Genomic DNA, 16264 nt, shown 5'->3' on the forward strand with positions numbered 1-16264 from the left:
TTCTGGGGTGGGTGGATTTTTTTTTTTTTGGAAGTTTTCACAAGCCATCCAGTAGCCTATATTTTCTTCTTCACAGAATTCAGTTTTTAGAAAAGCCTCCAATACAGCCAGAGCATCTGTAGGTAGGGAAGAGAAGGTAGAAAAATAAAAAGAAACATGAGGAATATGAGGAAGCTAATGATCAAATAATCCCTTGTGCTTTTCTAGTACTAGGATTAGCTATTCTCGTTTTTACTCAATCCTGTAATCCTGCGGATTTAGCTCTTTAAAGACAAAGATGCCTGTAGGCAAAATACTTAAGTTGGTTCCATACTACTAAAACAGAAACACTTCAGTTTGTTTTAATGCCAAAAATGTATTTACAGGAGAGGCATAAATCCTCAGGGAACTAAGTCTCTTGCAAACACTGCATGCAATGAAAAGCATCCTCAGCCTCAACCAAGAGCACTGCCATTACAGAGCTTAAGGCTGATTTATCTTCCCCACCTGGTGTGAATATGCTGAGAAATAAACAGAGATAGGGAATAGTGAGGGCGCACACCGATAGTCCGGGAAAATTTAGTTTAATAAAAGGGGAGTTACGGTAGCCGCAGAAAAAAGAACCAGGAAAAAATTGCACGGGAATCGTGAATCGGAGGACCTACTGGGAGAACAAGGTCGCCCACCGTGCGGAAGCCAAGTCGCGGGACGGAGCCGCAGAAGCCCCAGTGCTCCAAGGGGAGTGCATGCCACACAGACAACAGCGGGGAGACTTGGGACGCTCCACACATCGGCGCTGGAAGGGGAGGTGAGCTCAATAACCCGAGACATTGGTGGGGAAACGGGGGTCAGAATCTAGAGGGGGGCCGGAAAGTGCAGCAAACTCACTACCGGAAAGAAGGAAAAAAAAAGCTTCGGGGTTTCTCTTCCCCCTAACCTTGCAAAGGTTACAAGGCGGCAAGGCTAGAATCCCCAAGAGACAAAGAGCAGGCCTGCGCTCTGGTTTTACATATCAATGGGGGAGAGCTAAGGAACTGAGTCACTACAATTCAGTAGCCTAGGCAACCCAGTGGGAGTCCAGAGGAGCCAAAGACTGGAAGCTAAATACCATCAATTCTGCACAGCCGTGCCCTGCGGTGTTACTTACCCCCTGAATAAATAAAATAAATAAATAAATAAAAAGAGAGAGATTTACCACACATAACCTGAGGGTGTCACCTTTGCACACCCTTATCCTGGAAGAACCAGGCAGAGCTCTCAGGCCGCACCCATCTCAAGCCTCCAAGGCTCCTCCAACAGCAGGCAGTCCACTTAACACGGACACAGTATAAATAAAAAAAAAAAAAAAAAGAAAAAAAAAACGCACAGTGAAGCAAGAAGAATTAACTATGCCGAGTAACAAACACAGAAATAGAGGGAGCAAGATCAACGATGACACTATGATGCCTCCAAATAAGCAAAACACCCCAAGCCAAGAGTATGAAGATGATGAGATAGAAGAAATGCAAGATACAGATTTCAAAAAATTTATGATAAGAACATTTAGAAGTTTTCAAAAGCAAATCCTTGAACTACAGAAATCCTTAATGGACAAGATTGAAAATCTCTCTCGTGAAAACGAAATTTTAAGGAAGAGTCAAAATGAAACTCAGAAACTAGTAGAACAGGAAAGTGTTATAGTGAAGAGAAATCAAAATGAAATAAAGAGCTCAATAGATCAAATGACAAACACATTAGAAAACCTTAAAAACAGAATGGGTGAAGCAGAAGAGAGAATATCGGACTTAGAAGATAGAGCACAGGAAAACATACAGTCAAACCAAAGAAAAGAAGAGGAAATTAGAAACCTAAAAAATATTGTTGGGAATCTACAGGATACTATCAAAAAAACCAACATTCGAGTTCTAGGAGTTCCTGAAGGCATGGAGAGAGAGAAAGGATTGGAAGGCCTTTTTAGTGAGATACTAGCAGAGAACTTTCCAGGTTTGGAGAAGGACAGAGATATCCTAGTACAGGAAGCTCATAGAACCCCCAATAAACATGACCAAAAGAGATCCTCACCACGACACGTGGTAATTAAACTTACCACAGTGAAACATAAAGAAAAGATCCTAAAATGTGCAAGAGAGAAACGTCAGATTACTCTCAGAGGATCTCCAATCAGACTCACAGCTGACTTCTCATCAGAAACCCTACAAGCTAGGAGGGAATGGCGAGACATAGCACAGGTGCTAAGAGAGAAAAATTGCCAGCCCAGAATATTATATCCTGCCAAGCTCTCATTTGTGAATGAAGGTGAAATAAAGACCTTTCATAGCAAACAGAAATTGAAAGACTTTGTGGCCACTCCTCCGGCCCTGCAAAAGATACTTAAAGATGTGCTACACTCAGAAACACAGAAACACGGCCATCAATATGAAAGAAAGAAGGGAAAGGAAGAACACCTACCAGTAAAAGAGCATGGGAAGCTCAAAGCATATACTAGAAAATATTTCCGGGAAAATGGCAGGGCAAAGTCACTACGTATCAATAGTCACATTGAACATTAATGGTCTGAATTCTTCAGTTAAAAGACACCGTTTAGCTGACTGGCTCACAGAACACAACCCAACTATTTGTTGCCTACAAGAAACACATCTCTCTAACAAAGAGGCATGCAGACTGAAAGTGAAAGGTTGGAAAAAGATATTCCATGCCAACAGAAATCAAAAAAAAGCAGGTGTAGCCATATTAATATCAGACAAAATAAACTTTAATACAAAAACTGTTAAGAGAGACAAAGAGGGACACTATATAATGATTAAGGGTTCAATTCAACAGGAAGATGTAACTATTATAAATGTATATGCACCTAATTACAGGGCACCGGTCTATTTAAAAGATATGTTAAGGGACTTAAAGGGAGATTTAGATTCCAATACAATAGTACTGGGGGACTTCAATACTCCACTCTCAGAAATAGACAGATCATCCGGACAGAAGATCAACAAGGAAACAGCAGATTTAAATGACACTATAGCCCAAATGGATCTAACAGATATATACAGAACTTTCAACCCTACATCTACAGACTTCACATTCTTCTCAGCAGCGCATGGAACCTTCTCTAGGATTGACCACATACTAGGCCATAAAGCAAGTCTCAGCAAATTTAAAAGAATTAGAATCATACCATGCAGCTTCTCAGACCACAGCGGGATGAAGCTGGAAATTAGCAACTCAGGAAACCCCAGAAAGTATGCAAACACATGGAGACTGAACAACATGCTCCTGAATGAACACTGGGTCATTCAAGAAATCAAAAGAGAAATCAAAAACTTTCTGGAAGTAAATGAAGACAACAACACAACATATCAAAACTTATGGGATACAGCAAAAGCAGTATTGAGAGGCAAATTTATAGCAGTAGGTGCCTATACCAAGAAATTGGAAAGGTACCAAATAAATGAGCTTTCAGCGCACCTCAAGGACCTAGAAAAACTGCAGCAAACCAAACCCAAATCTAGTAGGAGAAGAGAAATAATTAAAACCAGAGAAGAAATTAATAGGATTGAATCCAAAAAAACATTACAAAAAATCAGCCAAGCGAGAAGCTGGTTTTTTGAAAAAATAAACAAAATTGACACCCCATTGGCCCAACTAACTAAAAAAAGAAGAGAAAAGACCCAAATCAATAAAATCAGAGATGAAAAAGGAAACGTAACAACAGACACCACAGAAATAAAAAGAATCATCAGAAATTACTACAAGGACCTGTACGCCAGCAAACAGGAAAACCTATCAGAAATGGATAGATTCCTGGACACATGCAACCTACCTAAATTGAACCATGAAGACATCGAAAACCTAAATAGACCCATAACTGAAACAGAAATTGAAACAGTAATAAAGGCCCTCCCAACAAAGAAAAGCCCAGGACCAGATGGATTCACCGCTGAATTCTACCAGACATTTAAAGAAGAACTAATCCCATTTCTTCTCAAACTATTCAGAACAATCGAAAAAGAGGGAATCCTCCCAAATTCTTTCTATGAAGCCAGCATCACCTTAATCCCTAAGCCAGAGAAAGATGCAGCACTGAAAGAAAATTACAGACCAATATCCCTGATGAACATAGACGCAAAAATCCTCAATAAAATTCTGGCCAATAGAATACAACAACACATCAGGAAAATCATCCACCCAGACCAAGTGGGATTCATCCCTGGTATGCAGGGATGGTTCAACATTCGCAAATCAATCAATGTGATTCACCACATTAACAGACTGCAGAAGAAAAACCATATGATTATCTCAATTGATGCAGAGAAAGCATTTGATAAAATTCAACACCCTTTCATGATGAAAACTCTAAGCAAATTGGGTATAGAAGGAACATTCCTCAATATAATCAAAGCAATTTATAAAAAACCCACAGCCAGCATCCTATTGAATGGGGAAAAGTTGGAAGCATTTCCACTGAAATCTGGCACCAGGCAGGGATGCCCACTCTCACCACTGCTATTTAACATAGTTCTGGAAGTTTTAGCCAGAGCCATCAGACAAGAAAAAGAAATCAAAGGAATACAAATCAAGAAGGAAGAAGTCAAACTATCCCTCTTTGCAGACGATATGATTCTGTACTTAGAGGATCCAAAGAACTCTACTAAGAGACTATTGGAACTCATAGAGGAGTTTGGCAAAGTGGCAGGATATAAAATCAATGCACAAAAATCAACAGCCTTTGTATACACAAGCAATGCCATGACTGAGAAAGAGCTGCTAAGGTCAATCCCATTCACAATAGCTACAAAAACAATCAAATACCTTGGAATAAACTTAACCAAGGACGTTAAAGATCTCTACGATGAAAATTACAAAACCTTAAAGAAAGAAATAGAAGAGGATACCAAAAAATGGAAAAATCTTCCATGCTCATGGATTGGAAGAATCAACATCATCAAAATGTCCATTCTCCCAAAAGCAATTTATAGATTCAATGCAATCCCAATCAAGATACCAAAGACATTCTTCGCAGATCTAGAAAAAATTATGCTGAAATTCATATGGAGGCACAAGAGACCTCGAATAGCTAAAGCAATCTTGTACAACAAAAACAAAGCCGGAGGCATCACAATACCAGACTTCAGGACATACTACAGGGCAGTTGTAATCAAAACAGCATGGTACTGGTACAGAAACAGATGGATAGACCAATGGAACAGAATTGAAACACCAGAAATCAACCCAAACATCTACAGCCAACTTATATTTGATCAAGGATCTAAAACTAATTCCTGGAGCAAGGACAGTCTATTCAATAAATGGTGCTGGGAAAACTGGATTTCCACGTGCAGAATCATGAAGCAAGACCCCTACCTTACACCTTACACAAAAATCCACTCAACGTGGATTAAAGACCTAAATCTTCGTCCTGACACCATTAAGTTATTAGAGAACATTGGAGAAACCCTTCAAGATATTGGCACAGGCAAAGAATTTCTGGAAAAGACCCGGGAGGCACAGACAGTCAAAGCCAAAATCAACTATTGGGATTGCATCAAATTGAGAAGTTTCTGTACTGCAAAAGAAACAGTCAGGAGAGTGAAGAGACAACCGACAGAATGGGAAAAAATATTTGCAAACTATGCAACAGATAAAGGGTTAATAACCAGAATCTACAAAGAGATCAAGAAACTCCACAAAAACAAAACCAACAACCCACTTAAGAGATGGGCCAAGGACTTCAATAGACATTTTTCAAAAGAGGAAATCCAAATGGCCAACAGGCACATGAAAAAATGTTCAAGGTCACTAGCAATCAGGGAAATGCAAATCAAAACCACAATGAGGTTTCACCTCACCCCGGTTAGAATGGCTCACATACAGAAATCTACCAACAACAGATGCTGGCGAGGATGTGGGGAAAAAGGGACACTAACCCACTGTTGGTGGGAATGCAAACTGGTCAAGCCACTATGGAAATCAGTCTGGAGATTCCTCAGAAACCTGAATATAACCCTACCATTCGACCCAGCCATCCCACTCCTTGGAATTTACCCAAAGGAGTTTAAATTGATAAACAAAAAAGCGGTCTGCACCCTAATGTTTATTGCAGCACAATTCACAATAGCCAAGACCTGGAACCAACCTAAATGCCCATCAACGGTAGACTGGATAAAGAAATTATGGGATATGTATTCTTTAGAGTACTATACCGCAGTAAGAAACAACGAAATCCAGTCATTTGCAACAAAATGGAGGAATCTGGAACACATCATGCTGAGTGAAGTAAGCCAGTCCCAACGGGACAAATACCATATGTTCTCCCTGATCGGTGACAACTGACTCAACACCAAAAAGGAAACCTCCTGAAGTGAAATGGACACTATGAGAAATGGTGACTTGATCAGCATAGCTCTGACTGCTAATGGACAACTTAATACATTATCCCTCATAGTATTTTTTTTGTCTGTTCTACTTAATATGACTGGTTTAATTCTGTAATTATCACACAGTTATTCTTAAGTGTTGAAAATTAACTGAAATGTGATCCCTGTTAAACATAAGAGTGGGAATAAGAGAGGGAAGAGATGTATAATTTGGGACATGCTCGGGCTGACTTGCCCCAATTGGTAGAGTTGGAAACATACCAGGGGATTCCAATTCAATCCCATCAAGGTGGCATGTGCCAATGCCATCTCACTACTCCAAGTGATCAATTTCAGTTCACAATTGATCATAATGAAAGGACTAAGAGTCAAAGGGAGCACATAAACAAGTCTAGTATCTGCTAACACCAACCGATAGAATAAATAAAGGGGAGAGTGATCCAACATGGGAAGTGAGATACTCAGCAGACTCATAGAATGGCGGATGTCCTAAATAGCACTCTGGCCTCAGAATCAGCCTTAAAGGCACTCGGATCTGGCTGAAAAGCCCATGAGAGTATTTCAGGCATGGAAAGCCAAGACACTCTGGCAAAAAGATCTCTGTGAGTGAGATCCCAGTGGAAAGAACAGGTCTTCAAAGAGGGAGGTGCCTTTCTCTGAAGGGAGGAGAGAACCTCCACTTTTACTATGACCGTGTCTAAACAAGATAAGAGTCGGAGAACTCAAGGGGCTTCCATAGCCTTGGAAACTCATAACTGGTGCATAGGGAGATTACTGATGCCATAAACAGGAGTGTCAATTGGTAAAGTCAACAACAGGAGTCACTGTGCACTTACTCCTCATGTAGGATCTCGGTCCTTAACGTGCTGTACACTGAGGCTTAATGCTACAACGAGTACTCAAACAGTATATTTCACTTTGTGTTTCTATGGGGGTGCAAACGACTGAAATCTTTACTTAATGTACACTAAACTGATCTTCTGTAAAAAAAAAAAAAAAAAAAAAAGAAAGAAATTTTCAATTCCCAACTTGACTCTCACTGGGATTAAACATGACAATAGGTCTGATCTGATTTCATCATCATTTAAAAAAAATCATCTATTATTTTTTTTTTTTTTTTGACAGGCAGAGTGGACAGTGAGAGAGAGAGACAGAGAGAGAAAGGTCTTCCTTTGCCGTTGGTTCACCCTCCAATGGCCGCCGCTGCAGCCGGCGCACCGCGCTGATCCTGGCAGGAGCCAGGAGCCAGGTGCTTTTCCTGGTCTCCCATGGGGTGCAGGGCCCAAGCACCTGGGCCATCCTCCACTGCACTCCCTGGCCATAGCAGAGAGCTGGCCTGGAAGAGGGGCAACCGGGACAGAATCCGGCGCCCCAACCGGGACTAGAACCCGGTGTGCCGGCGCCGCAAGGTGGAGGATTAGCCTATTGAGCCACGGCGCCGGCTAAAATCATCTATTATTTTTCACTTTATGTTTCTGAGTGGGAGCAAACTGTTGAAATACTTACTTAAGGTATACTAAGCTGATCTTCTGTATATTAAGATAATCGAAAATGAATCTTGATGTGAATGGAAGGGGAGAGGGAGTGGGAAAGGGGAGGGTTGTTGGTGGGAGGGACGGTATGGGAGGGGAAGCCATTGTAACCCATGTGTCGTACTTTGGAAATTTATATTCATTAAATAAAAGATAAAAAAAAAATTAAAAAAATAAAAAATAAAAAAATCATCTATTATTTTTCACTTTATGTTTCTGTGTGAGAGCAAACTGTTGAAATCCTTACTTAATGTATACTAAGCTGATCTTCTGTATATTAAGATAATCGAAAATGAATCTTGATGTGAATGGAAGGGGAGAGGGAGTGGGAAAGGGGAGGGTAGTGGGTGGGAGGGACGGTATGTGGGGGAACCCATTGTAATCCATAAATCGTACTTTGGAAATTTATATTCATTAAATAAAAGTTAAAAAAAAAAAGAAATAAACAGAGATAAACAGACCTTCTAGGTTAAGTCAAATTCTGTCTGGTGAGCTGCTGATTTGAGGACACAGCCTTTCTGCACTCTTGTGATACTTGCAATGGATTCAATTCAAGCCTAATTCACAATTGCTGGCCAGCAGCTCCTGGAATGCTTCTGACCACAACAGTGCTTCCTTCGGGGAAGGTCTGCAAGAGCAGTTCTCTAATGAGTTGTGCTCAGAGCAGTTCCCCTCCCAGCTCAGCAGTGAGCTCTTCAGATTGCAAACACAGGAATCTCAACTTACTTGATGAAAGCTTGCTACCTGCTTTTCTTGCCAATTGTGGCCTTCCCAGGAATGGTGGAGTTTTGCCATAGGTAGCTCAACCCAGTCTTCAATACTCTTATTCTTCCAAAAAAAAAAAAAAAAAAGACAATTCACTAAGTGGTCATCCTTGAATACACTACTGAGCCTGAATGCATTTTTACCAAATAAAGTTGCCCAATAGCTATAAACCAAAAGCCAACAACAGGCTTGCCCACCTAATATTACACTCAGCCCCGAAGTACTGAGCAGTTTCATCAGTTCCTCAGAATGTAACTATGCTGTGAGGACTATAGAGAGGGATGCCCAAATTTTAATTATCAATACACTGCACAGCTAATAAAGCAGATGCTGTCTCTTGCCCACAAAAGGAGACAGTTTCTCTGCAAGGTTAACCGCAATCGGGAGACATTTTGCTCCTGATGGAACCCGCAGCGGGACTGCTTTGAGCCAGCTCCTCTCCTTCCCTTTCCACCTTCGGTCCAGGATGGGACAGAGACCATGCACAGGAGGTGCCACCAGTCACCCGTTTCCCCCTGTCCACCTGCAATGCTCCTGGGAGGCAGATGCCACAGAACAGTGATTTGTTCCATGATTGTCACTGTGTGAGATCAGCCCATCATGAGAAAATGACCATGGATTCCAATGAGATATGAACCGCAGAAGCACTGTCCCCAGCATCAGTGCAGGAGGGTGGATGATGGAGGCACAGCATGGCCAGGATCTCTAGGGACCCCGCAGGACTCTGCTGCCCTGGATGCCTACAGCAGGCAGCTGCATGAGGGCCCAGTGCATCTCCAGCACCCTCCTACCAAACCCTTCCTTCTGACTGCCAATGCAGACCACATAGATGCTGCATCAGTGAGCAAATAAGCACTGTGCACTAGGTTGTCCTGCTGAGACTCGGCCTTCATTGCTTCCCCAATTGCAGCACGTGCTGCAAGCCTCAGCTGGCGCGAGAGGTGGAAGGTCGCACTCACCAGGTCTGTCTCTTCTTCTCCTGCCCCTCCTGACTCTCGGGCCATCACCTGCATTCTAGCCCCAAGGTACAAAATGGACAAGAACCTAACAGCACACACGTCAACCGCACACACTGCAACTACAAGCTGCCCACCAATGACCACCACCTTTATAATCAGCCCAGCGTTTGGTGTTCTGGCAGCGCTGGTCCTGCCCCAGGGAAGCGAGGATTGGCCCGAAGCCCTCCAATTGGCTGAGCCTGAGCTGCCCTGCAGCAGATTCTGGAAGCAAGGGAGCTGCTGACGGCTGAGGCCCTGGCTCAGAGCACACTTAGGGAGACTCCATGCTCAGCAAGGGTGCTGGGGCCCTGGACTTTCCCAGGCTGCAGTCCCAGGGTGGAGGCTGGCTCAGCCTTCTTCCCCAGCCCTGCTCACAGGTGGAGTGGGGTTCCCACAGGGGCACCTTCCTTCATGGGAGAGCAGGTTTACCGCAAATGCGGTGATTCCCAGTGCCAGGTGCTGGCCTGCGCCCTTCTGGGAGGGAGTAGGAGACAGAGACTTTGTGGGGAGGTGACACTTGAGCTGGGCCTGTATTTTGGGTTAGCTCTGGATGCACAACCCAGTGCGCCTGAACCTGCGGGTCTGCTGCAGGCCTCCTGGAGGCTCTGGGAGCTGGGCATCCTGGTGGCAAGGGCAGGAGGATGGGAGGTCAAGGCGCTGAGCTCCCGCTGGGTGCACCAGGCACTTTGGAGCTGTTCAGAGTAAGGAGTCGAGGTCACCTCCTGAACCACTCCTGGTCCCAAACTCCTGGTTTGGGATTTGCCAGAACCCTGAAGTAGGGGTGTGGTGGGGGTGGTAGTGGTTGGCTTCAATGCACTGTATTTGTGAATTCTTCAAACACAGCTTCTCCCTACTCCTGCAGGCTTTCAGGTGATTGACGAGGACAGAGTCCCTCCGCTGCAAAGTGACTGAAGTTTGGAAACTACGTCCAGAACATCACAGTGTGTATTCAGGTGGTCATCCTTCAGGCCTGCAGGTGGACAGCAAGAGCAACAGTAAGATATTAATTACTGTAGATACTCTCCTTTCTTTCCAGTAGACCCACCAAAAGAATATGGGAGATGAGTACTTGAACTTGGAACCAGTCAGTTTACTAGGGTGAGCTGCCAGTACTTGGAGCTCAGGAGTGAACATGGAGAGCAAAACATGCACTGTTACTAAAGAGGACAGTTAGGTATTTTACTGTGAAAAGGGAAATTATTTAGAAGTGAACAAGACACCTTAAGAAAAGGTCTGTATAGTTATTTTTGTTTATTTGCAAGGCAGAGAGAGCCCTTCCATTTATTGCTCATTCCTCAAATGTCTGCACCAACCAGAGCTGGGTCAGGCTGAAGCCAGGAACTCAGCATGGGTCTCCACACAGGTGGCAGGGACTCAAGTACTTGAACCATCAGCTGCTGCCTCCCAGGGTTCTGTTAGCAGGAAGCCAGAAGCAGAAGCAGGGCTAGGGCTTGAGGCCTGGGCATTCTGACTGGGATGTGGAAGGCTTTACCACTATGCCAAACGCATGCTGCAGTAAGGTGTTTCAACACATTTGCAAAATGTAAGAATGCGGTTTTAAATATATGCTCTTCATCTTAAAATTTGCATAATCTTATATTCAGTTTCATGTGATTCAATACTTATTATTAAATACAAGTAACATTTAGACACATGCTTTCCTCACCAATACAAACCTCAGTAATTTTTTCACTTAGAACCTTGAATAATAGCATTCATTCAGACTGAAGTTCACTCATAGGCTGGGAATTCTGACAAAGAGACAGTAGGGAAAAAAATCTAGATGTGTATCTGATACCTAATAAGATTCTGAACCTGACTGACAGAATCTGAGTAACTGTTCAGAGAGTCACTTCATACCTCTCCCCTCTGTAATGAGAAGACTGTGTCCTTTGGACACTTTCACATGATGCTATGTAAATCTTACCTGAAAAGCCTTTTATAAATTCTGAAGTACCATACAGAAGCATATTATGCATTTCCATATGTGTGAAAAAAGGCAATGTCAAAGGCATAGCTATTCCAGAGAGAAGTTAGGAGGATTAGCTCAGTTAGTAAGTGTGTAAGTACCATAAATATCAACATATTTGAAATAGATTTATATAGAGAGTGTGGAGTTCATGATAGATATTTAATAAATTCACTCTGGATAATAAGCAAATATCAGAAATAATGCCACAACCATCAGTGTTTAAACTCTTCAGACAGCTCCATGCCAGGGAATTGCAGTGATCCCTGTAAATTAACAAAAATCAATCTGTGTATACCCATGGAAGCCATTGGTTTATATGCAGTCTATACTAGAGGTTTTTGTGTTTAGTAAAATAACTTGATTTTTTAATGAATGCTTTCAGACTGATACCTGATGCTGAGTGGCAGGCAATTTTTTCTGAAAAGTATGTGGTTGAGAAATATAAATATAAACCAGTTTATAATTTTTGTGTCTGAATATTTTTATACATTGAGACAATACCTGCAATAATTGGAAGACTTTTCCTCAACAAGTTGCTATATTGATGCATTTTCATTTATTTATGTAATGTATGTTTAGGTAAAAGGAAGAGAGAGAGAGAGAGAGAGAGATCTATCTTTCATCTGCTGGCTCACTTCCAGATGGCCACAATAGCTGGGGCTGAGCCAGGCTGAAGCCAGTCCCCCATGTGGGTGCAGGAACCCAAACTCTTGGGCAATCTTTGCTCCTTTCCCAAGCAAAGAGCTGGATGAGAAGTGAAGGAAGTGAGTCTCAAAGCAGTGCCATAAGGCATCCTGCTGTTGCAGTTGGCAACTTACTCCTTTGTGCCACAATGCTGGCCCTGGATTGATGACATATTTGAGTGCTGCCACTGACTTTTGGCTAAATAGGATGACTTAACATGTGTTCCACTCTGTGGAAGAGGAACGAATAAGGCAGTTGGTTGTAAAAGTTGCCCATGGAAACCACAGCCTGAGAAAGATGAATCAACTCACCTTGCATTTTCCACCTTGCATCTACACCACCCTTTTCTGGACAAACATCTGATTGTATGCCCTTGTGATGGAGGTTCTCAGGGTGCTGGAACCTTTTGTAATTTTTTAAAAATATAGATTAAGAAGAAGGCAAATAAACAAAAAATTACAAACTGCTGCCAATACCAAGAAGAGATTATTGAGAGTAAAAGGTCACCTGTTGGAGCCAGCACTGTGGCACATCAGGTTAAAGCCCTGGCCTGAAATACAGGCATCCCATATGAGTGCTGGTAGAGTTCCAGCTGCTCCACCTCCAGTCCAGCCTCTTGCTAATGCACCTGGGAAAACAGTAGAGGATGGCCCAAGGACCATTTTGCTCATGTGGGAGACCCAGAAGAAGCTCCTGGCTCCTGGCTTCAGATCAGCTCAGCTCTGTCCATTGTAGCCATTTGGGCAGTGAACCAGCAGACAGAAGATTCTCTCTCTCTCTCTCTCTCTCTCTCTCTCTCTCTCTCTCTCTACCTCACTCTCTACCTCTCTATATAACTTTTTCAAATAAATAAAATAATTTTTTTAAAAAAAAGGTATCCTGCCATACTTCTTTCTTTCCTGTTAATTCCTAGGAATTAAAAATTGTCAGGGCCAGCACTGTGGCAAAATGGGTTATACCAACATCTGCAGCACTAGCATCCTCTATGGGAACCAATTGCATGTTCTACTTCTGAACCAGCTCCCTGCTAACATACCTGGGAAAGCAGCAGAATATGGTACAAATCCTTGGGTCCTGCACCCAAGCGAGAGAACTGGATGATACTTCCCTGACCCCTGGCTTTTTTAAAAAGATTTGTTTATTTATTTGAAAGAGTTACACACACACACACACACAGAGAGAGAGAGAGAGAGAGAGAGAGAGGGAGGTCTTCCATCTGACGGTCTACTCCCCAACTTGTTGCAATGGCAGGAGCTGTGCTGATCTGAGGCCAGGAACCAGGAGCTTCTTCCAGGTCTCCCACTTAGGTGCAGGGGTACAAGGACTTGGGCCATCTCCTACTGCTTTCCCAGTCCATAAGCTGAAAGCTTGATCAGCAGTGGAGCAGCCGGGACTTGAACCAGCGCCCTTATGGGATGCCAGTGCTTCAGGCCAGGGTGTTAATCTGCTGTGCATTGCACTGGTCCCTACTCCTTGCTTTACCCTGGCCCAGCCCCAGGTTTTCAGTAATTTGGGGAGTGAACCAGCAGATGGAAGAACTTTCTCATGTAAATGAACAAATCTTAAAAATATATAAATATATTTATGTAATAATCATGTTCATGGTTTAGAAATTTAGGGACCAAAATACATGCTTTTAAAAACCCACTCAGTATCATTCTTTGCTTTGCTGTTTTCTATCATGAAGATGTTTTAGATCTTGAATTTATCAGTCCTGTAAGCTTTTTTATTCTATACCTTTGACAGATTAAGTGGTTTTTATTTTTATTTTGTAAAGGAAGGTTGATGCATGTATTTGAAAATGTAGCAGAGTGGAAGAGACAGATTATCTATCTGCTGGTGTACTCCTCAGGTGGCTGCAGTGGCCTGGGCTGGGCCAGACTGAAGACAGGAACTTCATCTGGGTGTCCCATTGGGTGGCAGGGCCCCAGTTATCTTCTGTTGCTTTTCTGGGACCATTAGCAGGAAGCCGGATTGGAAGGGGAGCTGCTGGGACTCAGCTAGCACCCATATGGGATACCCACATTGCAGGCAGTGTCTTACCTCATGCTACAGCACTGGCACCAAGTGGTCACATTTTACCTAGGGAAAAGAAAAATTAAAACCTAGGAAATTAAATCCCATGGGCAAAGGATGTGGTGAGTGGAAAAACTGAAAACTTTTAGTACCTAGTTGTTGGTCATATGAAAGAAGTGGGACACTTACCTATATTATTTCCTTTAGTCCAGTTGGTGTTTCTTTAATTTTTTTTACTTAATTGGGAGGCAGAGGGAGAGAGAATGAAAATGCACTCTGATTTACTTTACTCCCCAAAATGCCTGCAACAGCCAGAACTGGGTCAGGCTGAAGCCAGGAGTGTGAACTTAATTTTTTTTTAATTATTTGACAGGTAGAGATAAAGATAGTGAGAAAAACAGAAAGAAAGGTCTTCCATCTGCTGGTTCATTCCCCAAATGGCCACTACAGCTGGCACTATGCCAATTCAAAGCCCGGAGCCAGGTGCTTCTTCCTGGTCTCCCATGAAGTTGCAGGAGCCCAAGCACTTGGGCCATCCTCCACTGCCCTTCCGGGCCACAGCAGTGAGCTGGACTGGAAGAAGAATAACCAGGACTAGAACACGGCACCCAAATGGGATGCTGGTGCTACAGGCAGAGGATTAACCAAGTGAGCCATGGCACCAGCCCATGAACTCAATCTTAATCTTCCATGTGTGGGCAGAAACCTGAATACTTGAGCCATCAGTGCTGCCTTATAGGATCGGTATTTGCAGGAAGCTGGAGTTAGGAACCAGAGCTAGGCACTGAACCCCAGTACTCTGATGTAAGACTTGGACATCTTTTTTTTTTTTTTCAAAGATTTATTTATTTATTTGAAAGGCAGAGTTGCATAGAGAGAGAGAAGTCTTCCATCTGCTAGTTCACTTTCCAGTTGGCTGCAACAGCTGGAGCTGGGCTCATCCGAAGCCAAGAGCCAGGAGCTTCAAGGTCTCCCATGCATGTGCATGGGCCCAAGCACTTGGGCCATTTTCTACTGCTTTCCCAGGCCATAGCAAGTAGCTGGATCAGAAGTGGAGCAGCAAGACTCAAACCAGTGCCCATATGGGATGCCCATAATGTTTTCTTTAATTGGAGAAATGTTCCTTTGATAGAATGAGCGTATGACCCCACAATATTCTCTACTTACTCATAATAGGGTCTGAGATGTAAAAGTCATGATTAATTTCTTAGAAGAAAATTTACATACCCACAAGCAAAGAGAGAAAATTTTGTTGTTCTAATGAATGAATCAGAGTTTCAAAACTAATACTTAACTTGTATTTTAGAGGAGTTAATGACTTAACCAACTCTTCTATTGGAAATACTATGTTGTGGCCAGTGCTATGGCACAGTGGGTTAAAGCACTGGCCTGAAGTGCCAGCATCCCATATGGGTTCCGGTTCTAGTCCCAGCTGCTCCTCTTCTGATCCAGCTCTCTGCTATGGCCTGGGAAAGCAGTAGAAGATGGCCCAAGTCTTTGGGCTGTTCTGAGGCTCTTAGCATAGTGAAGATATCTTAGATACTCATTAGTGAAATCTTTAGAAGTGTCAGAAAGCATGTAACTTTCTTTAACGATCTGAAACAGAGATGAGATCCATAAGGGCAGAACTGCTCAGCAGCCACAATGCAGGAATATGTATCTTTCTGACGATATCTTCATCTGCTTCTTGCAGTTGCAACAATCTGTGAGCTCTTGGTCTGTTTTCTGCCCTTGGGAGGGCCTAGGGTGCTCTATATTGTCTGTAAGGATTCAAAATTTGTTGTATATTAGTGTCTAATCATAAAATTTCCAAAGTGAAAAGCTGGATGTAATAAACTATGCCAGACTGCAAAAAAAAAAAATACAAACATGGTGTACTGTCTATAAAGTACAGCGGTAAATCTGTATTATAGAGATACACATCTCTACACAATTCTCTCTTTCTTT

The 16264-nt window shown here is 42.8% G+C and overlaps 2 long non-coding RNA genes across 6 annotated transcripts in view; one reads left to right on the forward strand and one right to left on the reverse strand.

Annotated features, from left to right (window-relative positions):
• On the reverse strand, positions 1-9746 carry LOC149119047 (uncharacterized). Of its 2 annotated transcripts, XR_016228844.1 has the most exons (4): positions 9607-9746; positions 8609-8710; positions 8344-8510; positions 1-116 (listed from the first exon to the last, which is right to left on the reverse strand). It is a non-coding gene; the product is annotated as an uncharacterized LOC149119047 (long non-coding RNA). The 2 variants fall into 2 exon arrangements; XR_016228843.1 differs by lacking the exon at positions 8344-8510.
• LOC149119048 (uncharacterized) overlaps positions 9747-16264 on the forward strand; it is a 22708-nt gene continuing 16190 nt past the window's right edge. For 3 of the 4 annotated variants that reach the window (XR_016228845.1, XR_016228848.1, XR_016228846.1), the window contains exons 1-2: positions 9747-10022; positions 10508-10640. This is a non-coding gene — a long non-coding RNA (uncharacterized LOC149119048). Of the gene's footprint in view, positions 10102-10507; positions 10641-16264 lie in introns of all 4 variants that reach the window. The other variant, XR_016228847.1, reaches the window with a different exon arrangement.

Source organism: Oryctolagus cuniculus, unplaced genomic scaffold (assembly GCF_051225735.1).
Source record: "Oryctolagus cuniculus isolate XC-2025 breed Fujian yellow rabbit unplaced genomic scaffold, ASM5122573v1 ptg000044l, whole genome shotgun sequence".
Lineage (NCBI taxonomy): Eukaryota > Metazoa > Chordata > Mammalia > Lagomorpha > Leporidae > Oryctolagus > Oryctolagus cuniculus.